The sequence below is a fragment of the Clarias gariepinus genome, chromosome 4 (assembly GCF_024256425.1).
Source record: "Clarias gariepinus isolate MV-2021 ecotype Netherlands chromosome 4, CGAR_prim_01v2, whole genome shotgun sequence".
In the NCBI taxonomy this organism is placed as follows: domain Eukaryota; kingdom Metazoa; phylum Chordata; class Actinopteri; order Siluriformes; family Clariidae; genus Clarias; species Clarias gariepinus.
In genome coordinates this window covers 3,466,146-3,478,922 of record NC_071103.1, presented here as the reverse complement: position 1 = coordinate 3,478,922, position 12,777 = coordinate 3,466,146, and positions in this window count along the sequence as shown.

Sequence of the window (12,777 nt, the reverse complement as noted above, 5' to 3'; positions counted from 1 at the left end):
TTAGATTGAACTAGAGTCTGAGCTGCTGCTGTAGAACACAAATCACCAGGAAGACAGTGAGCTATAAAACTCAGCGAAGAGCCCCACATCAGGAAGTAAATCTACTTAAATCCCACAAATGCAGCTCATTGTGTCAGAAAATTGGGTGTAGGATTGCGACTGTGGAATATAACCGACCTTATAAAAGGCAAAAAAAAAAGGCATTTACACATACGCCAGCATCATTGCACAGACCTGGATCTATCGCTCGGCTAATGGACCGACGTCGAATCAAACGCCCTATTACCTGGAGCAGCGGGTATTTACCATACTTACCATTGTCTGATCTTACCTCACAGGGGTCGGTGTTGGACTTGTTTGTTGTCTCATCTATTCGTGTTTGAGGCTCTGACGCCGTCCTGATGCTCGACTATTCAAATAAATACTATTTATACATCACGATCGTGTTAAGGATAATTGCCGGGATATAACCTTGTGTTCGGGTAAACCTCCATAAGTGCAAAAAAAAAAAAAACTCAGGTTGCATTCTGATTGGATGCTACAAAACTCATGTCTACATATTTATCCTTTAATATGAAGCACGGCTTCTTTAATCCTGAAAAGTGACAGGTTTATATTTATGCCCTCGTTCTAGCGTACTTTATTATATATAAGAATCATGGTCAAACAAATAAATAAATAAATGAAATGTAAAAATAAAAAAACCTGTACAATGTGTATCATTCGAGTTTGCATGAATGTGTATGTATGATTTTTGGATGGAGTCTCCAGTCTTTTGTAACACTCTGCACTCAAACACAAGAAAGTCTTCAGAATTTACTATGTTGTGTTTAAATGGCAATAACAGGAGCTAGCTTGTTTCATATACGAACAAGGTCCATTTCTGAGAGTTTGTTCGTAAGTCCAATTTGTTCGTAAGTCCAACAATCATTCTCTAGGTACCAGGATACTAACACAATTGGCTATACAAAGTATAATACAAAAAAGAAAAGAACTGGCGACGTCTACCATCTTTTCATCTCGCTCTATTTCCTCAATAATTTTCACTTCTGTCATCATCATTATCTCTTGCCGCTTCTTGGCAGTACCAGCTTCATCAGCGCTGCTTTTACACTTAATAGAAAGTTTTATATGTAAGGGACTTACGTGACCACAAATGATACAAAGTTTGTTAATGTTAAAGCTGTTTGTTAATCAGTAGCCATGGTTGAAAACTTCAGAATACAATAACTCTGTGCCATATCAACGAATTGTGTTGTTGATTATTTTTCTTCAATGGCACGTCCTCAAAGCGTGTATACAGTGCCTCACAAAAGTATTCACCCCCTGGAATGTTATCGTACTTGTCTTGATTGTTGTTGACTCCTGCACTGTTTGTTCCACATTCATTACAAACACAATCCATCGGCTCTTTCAGATTAGTACACATCTAACATCTACCTTGAAGAATTTTTTTTTTTTTTTTTGCCAATTCTACCTCCCCTCTACCTTTTTTTATATTTTGGATTTGGGCCCCTGTGGAACATTTCTAGAACCGTCCATAACCGTCCCTGAATAGCTTTGGTCTCATTATTATCCAGGCAGCCGTTAAAGCTCAGAGCATTTTAGTCATTATTTGTTTTGCTGTTTTTAAAAAAAAATTATAAATAAATAAACATATACAGGGCTCAGGATTGTGCAGTACAGAGTGACGTATTCTTTTTTTTCAGCACATCTTCATGCAATACGATCAACTGATTTTTTGTTCATTTTAACCAAGTGTCCAAACTTGACTAAGCAGTAAATAACAAAAATGGATCACATAGGCAGAGAAATAGCACAGAGACACATGATCACGTGATTTTCTGGCTGTTTTCAGTTGTTTCTGTGACCAAATAAAAATAACATGTTTGTACTTTACATTCCCATATTCCTGTGATGGTCAAATGTACACAATATCCAAATACATAGTTTGAAGTCTGAAGCCTCCTCGTTAACACACCGGCATATAACACAGTTTTGACCAGATGCCAAAGGCACCAGGTGAGAAGCCTCCCCTGAGTGTCGTGCAGCCGCCACCATGCTTCACTGTAGGCATGGGTGGGTGTTAACTGAGGTAGGGTGTGGCCCGCGTTAGCTTCATCGTTTATTTATTAAGATACATATTTATCTTTTGTTATTTAGACAAATCCGCTTTAAATTTTATCAGGTCCTGATTATTTATTCCGCGTGTTCAATTCTTGCGCTGCGCTCACAGACGCACGTGATGTATGTGAATCATGAAACATGAGCTGTTATGACGCACGTGCTGCTGATGTAGAATACTCCGCCATGTACGTACACCTAGAAGGACACGTTCTAATGATATAACAACACACACACTTATTAATGGTCACAACTCACCAAATATGGTTCAACAAAATGCTTTTCTGTTACGGATAAACAGCACGGTGCAAAAAGTAATATTAAAAAATCCCAGAATGAAAGAACTCATATTCTGTGTGTGTGTGTGTGTGTGTGTGTGTGGCACATGGTGGCGGCCAAACTGACAGACCGTAGGACACGGCGTGATATTTGCTTCCATGGAGGAAAATGGAATCTGTATTCACGCCATGACAGTTGTTGCAGTCGCCAAAAACTCACGAGGAGAGAGCGGCCTTCGCGTTTGGGCAAAAACCAAATAGGTGATTTATTTATTTATCTATTTTTTTAATACTATTTGATTTCATTTGAATTATTTTTATTTCAAAGCTCAGGGGAAAAAAAGGGAAGCAGCACTCGATCTTGACGACTGAATCCTCATTCTTTGTCTTGCACTCGTCCCCTTCTGTAAAAATGAACAAAAGTACAAACAAACAAATAAAAAAAAATGTATTAAACTTTAAAAATAATAAAAATTATAAATTAATTTAAAAACAAAACCACAATTAATCATTCAGAAAACCAACAAATATTCCATCTTTCAAACAAACAATAATAAGTCTACAAAATTAAATAACCACACACACAAACACACACACACACACAGTAAATAGCCAAAAATTAAAGAACAAAAAATATATATATATAATTGTGTATAAAAAAATTATATTAAATCAACAACCAAAACCATAAATGAGTGGAAGAATAAACAAGTAAATAAATAAAGAAATAAATACTAATTCCTGTAAACACCAATATAAATATCAATAGGTAAATGTGTGGGTATAAGAATGAGTCTCTGTGTATTTGTCTGTGTATCTAAAAAAAAAATTAATGATTTAATTTAAAAAATGATATATATATATATATAATGTTTGTGTTTTGTGATTATTAAAGTTGGGGTTGGTGTCTGTGTGTTAGCATTAGTGTTGGTTTTGTTGTTAGTGTTGGTGTTAAGAGTAGGCATTGGTGTTAGTGTCCATATTGGTTTTGGTGGCTGTGTGTGTGTTGGTTTTGATGCAAAGCATTAGTGCTGGTGTTAGTGTCTGTGTTGGTTTTGTGTCAGTATTGGTTTTGGTGCCTGTGTCGGTGTTAGTAGCTTTGTTTGTGTAAGTGTCTCTGTCAGTGTTGGTGTCTGTGTTGCTTTTAGTGCCTGTGTCGATGTTAGTGGCTGTGTCAGGGTGTTAGTGTTGGTGTCTGTGTTGTTGTTAGTGTCTGTGTCTTTGTTGGTGTCTGTGTCAGTGTCAATGTCGGTGGCTGTGTTGGTGTTAGTGTCTTTGTTGGTGTCAGTGTCAATGTCGGTAGCTGTGTCAGTGTCGGTGGCTGTGTTGGTTTTGTGTCAGTATTGGTTTACTGGCTGTATTGGTTTAGTGTCTGTGTTAGTGTCTCTGTCAGGGTTGATGGCTGTGACGGTGTTGGTGTTGGTGTCTGTGGTGGCAGTGGCAGTGTTAATGTTTGTGTTAGTGTTAGTGTCTGTGTCGGTTGCTGTGTCTGTGTTGGTATTAGTGTTTTGTTAGAGTTGGTGGCTGCATTGGTGTTAGTGTCTGTGTCTATATTAGTAGCTGTCTGTGTCAGTGTTAGGGTCTCTGCCTGTGTAAGTGTCTGTGTTGGTCTCTGTGTCAGTGTTAATGTTAGTGTCTGTTCAGTGTTAGTGTCTGTGTTAGTGGCTGTGTTGGTGTTGGTTTCTGTGTCGGTGTCAGTGTTAGTGGCTGTGTTTGGGTCTGTGTTAGTGGCTGTGTTGGTGTTGGTTTCTGTGTCGGTGTCAGTGTTAGTGGCTGTGTTTGGGTCTGTGTCGGTCTCTGTGTCAGTGTTTGGGTCTGTGTCAGTGTTTGGGTCTGTGTCAGTGTTTGGGTCTGTGTCGGTGTTTGGGTCTGTGTCGGTGTTTGGGTCTGTGGCAGTGTTTGCGTCTGTGGCAGTGTTTGGGTCTGTGTCGGTGTTTGGGTCTGTGTCGGTGTTTGGGGTCTGTGTCTGTGTTTGGGTCTGTGGCAGTGTTTGGGTCTGCGTCTGTGTTTGGGTCTGTGTCAGTGGTTGGGGTCTGTTTCTGGGTCTGTGTCGGTGTTGGTTTCTGTGTCAGTGTTTGGGTCTGTATTGTTCTCTGTCAGTGTCAGGGTCTGTGTCTGGGTCTGTGTCGGTGGTGGTTTCTGTGTCTGTGTTAGGGTCTCTGTGTTGGTGTTAGTTTCTGTGTCAGTGTTTGGGTTTGTGTTGGTTTCTGTGTCTTTGTTAGGGTCTCTGTGTCGGTGATAATTTCTTTGTCAGTGTTTGGGTTTGTGTCTGTGTTGGTTCTGGTTCTAGTGTCCGTGTTGGTGTTAAGCATTAGTGTTTGCTGTGGGTGTTAATGTTAGCGTTAGCAGCAGTGACACGGGCTTTGATGAGCTCTATAGCGTTTGGAGATGAGCCTCTTTATTCCACGCACACTTCCATTATGGCTTTGTCAGGAAGCTTGTTTACCTGCTGATAACATACACTGGTGGATTGAGGAGCAGCGATCCAGAGCGCGCTGCCAGACTCACTCACGTCTCATTGTACGGCCCGAGGAGAAGAATGGCCTGTTTATGCAGCGCGGGGAGGTGGAGGGCCGAAATATGCAAAATGTTACACTGAGAATCAAACTCGGGCAGCGCTACGACCTCGCGCCGCGCGCGCCAACGTTATTTATAGCTGCCAGATATACAGTTTCCCATCAGCGCTAGTGTTTTAATAAACCGAACACTTTCACTGAGGACAATAAAACAATATAGAAGGTAAACCAAGAAGCAAAACTAAGAGTGAAGATGATTTTAAGCAATATGTTTATTTTTTAAAAAACGAAAGAAAAACAAATTATTATTATTATTATTATTATTATTATTCGTTTTTATTTTCACCTGCCAGACATTTTTTCATCAGTAACATTCCACAAGATATTTAATTATTAATAAAAACACCACTACCTCCTTTTCAGTATTTTACAATAATATTCGCAATGTACATTTCTTCCTCATGTATGAGTAAGTTTGTAACTTGTACTCAATGACAAAACCTTCTCATTTAAGAGCTTGTTTCATCTTGTTAGCTGCTAATTCTGACGTAAGCGAAGCTATTTGACTCTGCTAGCTACTGTTGTAAAACAGAGCTAGCTAAAGTTAGCTAGTCAATCTGATACTGATGATATCAGGAATATAAACATTGCCTTAAACAGCTGTATGCTGGACATCACTGAGTTTTCATTTCGCTTGACCTCTGCAACTTTACACAATTCTGCTCACGTTCACGCGTGTAAGGAAACAAACGCTTTTTCGCAAAGGAAATATACTGTATATGCACACACATATATATACAGTATAATATATATATATATATATATATATATATATATATATATATATATATATATATATATATAATTAAAGATATATAAGGTAAAAAAAAAGTCTACTTTCAAGAGGAAACATCTATCTATTTATCTTTTCATTTTTTAAAAATTAAAGATAAATAAATTAATAAATTTAATATAGTGAGATATAAAGTTAGAATTTGGACTATAAAATCCACTTTTTTTTAATTTTGTTTTTCCAACCGAATTGTAAGTCGTTTTAACTGCTGAACGTCATGATAAAAAAAATATATATTTTGCCCTCTAGAGGATTTTTATTTTATTTATTTATAAAAAAAAAAAAATCAGTTTTTAATGACAAAAATCATTATATGACTACCTGACTGCTTTTCTGGTAGAAGCACAGTAGTGCATAGCTGATACACCAAATGTGTGTGTGTGTGTGAGAGAGAGAAAGAGAGAGAGAGTGTGGGGCTGTTGATGGCAGCTGTCAGTGGTTTGGAAGGAGAAGCGGACAGATTGTGCGTTGTGTTGGTACCGCCAGTTCGCCACCTGGCACACTCTTCCTTGTTAGAACTTCTTACTGTTTCTGCTCTGATTTGGAGAGGCGCAGATCTGCGCTCTAGTGACTTTCCATCACACAGCAACTTCAAACCGGCGTCGCCTCTCACAGACACTCAGGACGCTGCTCGACACAATAACCAACATATTCCCGCTTCTTATCTTCTTATTCTTCTACCGCGTAGTTAAAGAGCGGCCGCGGCGGTCCTCTGATCCTCGTCTCCGCCCTGCTCTAGCTATTATTCGCATCGGCTTAGCGTGCGAGGCGAAAAAAAAAAAGAGCTGCGATCTTTGTGAAGATGCTAATCGCCTGGGACCACGCTGATTGACAGCTAGACAGCGCTAATACTTCTCCTCTAGCACACTGGCACTCCCTTCTAATTAGTTAGTCATTCTCTCTATCGCACCCAGGATGTGTCATTTCACAATTTAGCCCTGCGACGCATATGCACGGCTTACACTGCCTCTCAGAGCAGCACTCCCATTGAACATGCTAATGCAACGACGAGCGAGAAGTGACACGCCGTATCCACGTACAATTTAAACCACATATTTGACCTAAAGGTTAAAGTTTATCGGAGCCAAACTGGTTTAGTGATTAGTTATCTTGTTTTAGTAGATCTAGTGCCATTATTTATATATAGATTAGATTTTCTGCTTTGCTATAATAATGTTTCATGCAATAGCAGTACTAGCATTAACGGTGTTGGAGTGCAAATACTGCATTTGAAAACATTGTGCTTATTCCCCATACTAGATTGTAATTGGTCAGAGCGATAAAAAATAGTGAATAAAAGTGTTTGGGTTAATAAAAGTGTCCTAAAGGAGTAGCAAGTGCGATCACATTCACCCTGGAGACTCGCGGTTTCTCAAGCTGTATAAGAAAAAACAATTAAATGTCCAATTTGCGTCAGGCTAACAACTAACTAATTTCTAAAATTGAACTCGCTGGCTAATTTAAGAACTAAAATAGCTACTGAAATCAACAAACTAATTATCGAAGATTAAATATCTAACTAATGTAACAAACTTATTGTTCAAAAGTTTAAATAAATTACTTAGCTAGCAAGTTTAACAAGCTAATATACAAAACGTAAACAGCTAATGAGCTCAACAAACTGTTTGAACTGAAATTAACTAAATGGTACAAATTAATTTCCCAAAATGTAACTAGTTAATTTACTAAATAACTAACTAGTTTGTGTCAAAATTTCAGTCTTCAGTTCTTCATCTCTGACACACACTGAACCCGAGCTGCTCCAGATGTTTAAAAGCTGAAGAGAAAGAGTCGAAACTTTCTTCTAAAACTTGTCTTCTGGGGTACAAAACTTGTTCTGTGGGCTGCGGCGTCTCCGTGCCGCCCGGTGCCAGGGCCGTGGTGGTGGTGGTGTGGGTTCTGCTAAACACACGGCCCCCTCTGTTCCCCGCTGGCTTTTGAATGGACAGCGCTTTCCTTTGTGTTTGCTCATCAAAACACACGGCAAAGTTAGTCAGCAAGTTGCGCTGCTTTTACTGCGTTAGGATTTCTCAAGCCTCTTTTGTACCACCATGTTTTTGGCTCTGCTGCGCCTGATGGAGGTAGGGACTGTGACTTTTCTGTGTACCTCACATTAATATTCAAATCGGATAATATTACTCAGAGAAAATGTACTTCAGTAAATGTAATAGTACTGATTCAAAATTGTTATCAGTTAAAAGTAGGAAATACACGTGTGTGAAAAGTGCTATATTTGTAGAAACGTGTAAACTAGTTAATCTCTTAAACTGAGCACAAGGCCATCATGACTGATCTAAGTATGACTAAGTAATCACTCATAAAATAAATCAATATATCATAAATAATTTTTTGCTGGTTAGAAAAGGTTTAATATCTCTTTTGGAGAGTGAAAGGGGCTCGATGGAACACCAGAACTAAGCTAAACATCAGAACCTAGCTAGCTAATATAATAAGCAAAGTTTTCAATTTAATCTAGCAAATTAACAAAATATCTGACAAATTTAACTTCCAAAAACAAAACTTTAATAGCTACAACAGGCTATTACAGACCTATTTTCCAAAATGTAACTAGTTAGCAAATTTTCAAAGCTTATTTACAAAACTCGCCTAGCTAGCAAATTTAACAAGCTAATGTTCAAATTTAACTAGCTAGCAAATTAAACTAACTAACTAGTTTACTAACTACAGTAGTTTACAAAACTTAATTAGCTACTGAGTTCAACAAACTGATTATCAACACATGTAACAAAGTTATTTTTTAAAATGTTACCAGCTAGCCAATTTAAGATGTTTATATATAGAGAGAGACTTGACTGGATAGCAAACTTAACAATCTAATTTACAAAAGCTAACAAGCTAGCTAGCTAATTTAAGGAAGTAATTCACAAAACGAGTTTATTTCTTAAGTTGTTGTACTGTACTACTTTCATGGTGGAATTTGAAACACTGATTTTCTTCTAAGTTCTCTTTGCATAGTTTCTTAAACATAAGACAACATCGTACTTGGTTAAGAAAAAAAAAAAAAGATTTGAACAGATATTTATTTTCTAACTGATAAGTAGGTGATCAGTTTGTCCCACTGTTAATCTTAACTAACATCATCGTCCTGTGCGTGTGTGTGTGTGTGTGTGTGTGCTTGCGTGGTCAAGTTTTATTAAACATATAATAAATGCTGATTTTTTTAATATCGATATTATTGTTTTAATCAGATCTGTTCTGAAGCCCTCCCCCCCTTCCCCCCCTATCACCTGAAGGCAAATAGTAGCGATTTCTACACAAGTTATTTACACCGGGAGCCGAGCTCCAGCTTTGGAAACTCGGCTGCGGATCAAAGGATTGTTTTGATCTCTGCTTAGCATATTTGCTGAACCTAGCCAGTGATTCTGCAAAGTGCACAAGCTTTTTTTTTTTTTTTGGCGATATGCAGAGCATCCTTCTTTATCCCTCTTTCTCTTGTGTTAGCGCCCGGATTTAAGTACTTTCTGTATTTAGAAGACAACTGGATTTGCCAGCTTTTCAGTTTACTTGCCCACTGCTTGCAGTCTTGGCACTCCGAAATAGATAACTAGGTATGTAGCACGGTTAGTCCTGATCGGCCTTGTAATAGTATTTGTGGACTGCGCGGCACCCAATTAGGGCATAATGTGTTATTTTTGTTTCAGCTGAGTTGGATTAAAATTTGAAAATGTGCTTGTATTTTCCTTTTTTGCTTCTGAATGTTTACTTTTTACTGTTTACTTCCCTGACTGAGTCTCGATCGTGGCAGACTAAAGCCTTATTCTGACCGGATTAGCTTTACAACGTGGAGGTGGTGTAATGTAATCATCAATGGAAAATCTCTGGTATTTTAGTCCCAGCGATATTGAGAAGAACGTTGTGGAGAAGTCTATTTGCACATCATTATACATGTAACATTTTATTTTTGCCACAAAAAAAAGCGTTCTGTAAGTGTCGCTTCTCATACACATCCTTTTAAACGTCATTTATAATTTATTGTTCTGTTTTGAACTTATTCTCTCTCTCTCTCTTGTGAGATAAAGCGGAAAAACACAAACTGTTACAGAATATTTTACCAAAATGCCACTTCAGACTGGATATTTTATACCTGATCTGTGCAGTTCACGTTACTATAGTGTCATATTCCTGTCCCTGATTGACACGAGTGAAGGCCAATGTGAATCTTCTGCTCTGGTAGACCCAACCTCCTCAATGTCTGACACGCTGAGATGCCTTTCAGACCACCGTTGCTGTAGAGAGTGTTTATTTGACTGTAAACATCCTTCTTGTCAGCTCACAACACATCGACCAGCCGTTTCCTCCTGCAGAACTACACATTTCTTTTTATTCCCAACAGATTTTCTGATCATTTCTCCTTTCTAATAAATGATAACTCAAGCGCGTGCCTGTTTTTTTGCACTAAATTAAGATGTGAAGATTACAACCTTACTCGACACATGCATGTTTCTCTGGAGGGAACAAAATTTCAAAAATCCAAACTACCAGTACCTCATCGAGAAAGCTCCCTATGCAAACTCGGGAGAGAAATTTCGCAGTGAAAGGAAAAAGCCGCGCGTGTGCTCATGACTTGATGTTGGCGAGACGAGCGTGGGTTTTAGTGAAAGGGGCTAGATGGCTCACGAGAGGGATAAACCTGGAAGAGTCATGCAAGCAAATGTGTTTTTACAGAGCACAATGAAAGCGATTGTGGCAAAGTCCTTTGGAAAGCGGCAAAGCAGCTCTCGGAGGTCCAGGACCGTGGAGAAGCCGGATGAGCCCTCGGAAGGCGACGAAGAGGCGAAGCGTTCCAGCAGCACCTGTGAATCGGAGGAAAAAGGCAAGACCCACCTCAAACTCCTTTTCCCTTTCTCACTGGCTGTTATTAACCGCAATGCCTCTTCTTATTTTTTTATTATTTTTTCTTTCCTTGCGCCGTCCCTGCGGTAAACACACAAACAACATTGTTTAGTGGTGAGAATTCCTTTTGAAAGGAAGTGTTTCCCTAATGATAGAACCCTGCCAACAAAAAAACAAGGGAGAGAGAGAGAGAAAGAGAGAAATGGAAAGAAAACACACACACAGTCACAGGTGCTTGGGAAGAGAAGGAACGGAGTGAATGGTCAGCAAAGTCCCCTAGGAGGCCTTTTTAGTCGAAGCCAGTGTGTGTCTATGTGTGTGTGGTGGTGCTGGTGGTGGTGGTGTTGGGAGGAGGAGGGGAGGGGTGATGTGGACTTGTTTGGAGCCAGGTGGAGTGCTTTACTGAGCATGCTCATGTAAGCCCCATTCACATGCTAATTTGCCTCGTATGTAACTTTTATTTGTCTCACCCCGGCGCCGGGGACAATAATTACAGAGCATTTTACATCCGCATCAGCAAATTGACCAAATAATACTGATGCAGATGTTTTTCCCTATCACCGAGATGGACAGCCGGCACGAAATTGCGTTTCGACATTTCAGCCTGGTTCATCTGAACGCGGTTCATGCTTAATAAGATACTCCTGCCGTTTTAGAGCAGCGACACAGCTCAAGTGGCGTTTTATTTGAGGTCTAAGAGTCTTAGAGATTTTACCCAACAGACCCTAATTTACTAATACTGTAGGTCCATTCAACAATACACAGTTTAAATACACATAATCTCTCAATAGAGCTATTTCATCCTTGTAAATACTTTGTCATTTCCCTGGAATTGTTGACCTTCGAGTAAAGTCAGCTCAATGCTCCAAGGTTTTGGAAAATCGGTCTTCACGTTTAACATATAACGAGATTAAGTGCCGCCATGAACAAAGACACATTTAAAAAAAATTAATGGTCCTCTATTAAACAATTCCTTTAATGAGTTAACATGAGTCTCAGAGCTCTCAAAGTGTGTGCGTTAATGCTCCAGCTGAAATGCCCCTCAGATGATGTATTTTTTCATACCTCAAACTCCTTCTGCTTCCCTCCTCCACCTAACATGCTGTTTCAGTTTCTATGTAAATGAGCTACTGCTGAGTCACGCCCCTCCAGACAACAGCAGAGCTGAGAATCAATACAGGGGATGGAGCTCTTCTTATATGAGGTCACAATAGGGGGAAGATCGAATTCTCCGGTTTAAACCCTAGGCCAATACAAACATGGAAAAAGGACAAATAGCAGGGATTTGTTTGTACGCTGGAGTCCCATGTACATGTCTAAAAAAAAGTGTCTTAATAATTTTGCCTAAATACATCCCCTTTTAAGGCTTAGATGTTGGTCTATGGATATGGTCTACTGGATATGGTCACTGGTTCAAATCCCAGCACCAGCATGCTGCCACTGTTGGACCCATGAGCAAGACCCTCAACCCTCAACTGCTCAGATGTACAGTCGTGGCCAAAAGTTTTGAGAATGACACAAATATTAGTTTTCACAAAGTTTTCTGCTAAACTGCTTTTAGATCTTTGTTTTAGTTGTTTCTGTGATGTACTGAAATATAATTATAAGCACTTCATGCGTTTAAAAGTCTTTTATCGACAATTACATGACATTTATGCAAAGAGTCAGTATTTGCAGTGTTGGCCCTTGGACCTCTGCAATTCGACTGGGCATGCTCTCAATCAACTTCTGGGCCAAATCCTGACTGATAGCAACCCATTCTTTCATAATCACTACTTGGAGTTTGTCAGAATTAGTGAGTTTTTGTTTGTCCACCCGCCTCTTGAGGATTGACCACAAGTTCTCAATGGGATTAAGACCTGAGAAATTTCCAGGCCATGGACCCAAAACTTCAACGTTTTGGTCGCCGAGCCACTTAGTTATCACTTTTGCCTTATGGCACGGTGCTCCATCTTGCTGGAAAATGCATTGTTCTCCACCAAACTGTTGTTGGATTGTTGAAAGAAGTTGCTGTTGGAGGGTGTTTTGGTACCATTCTTTATTCATGGCTGTGTTTTTGGGCAAAATTGTGAGTGAGCCCACTTCCTTGGATGAAAAGCAACCCCACACATGAATGGTCTCAGGATGCTTTACTGTAGGCATGACACAGGAC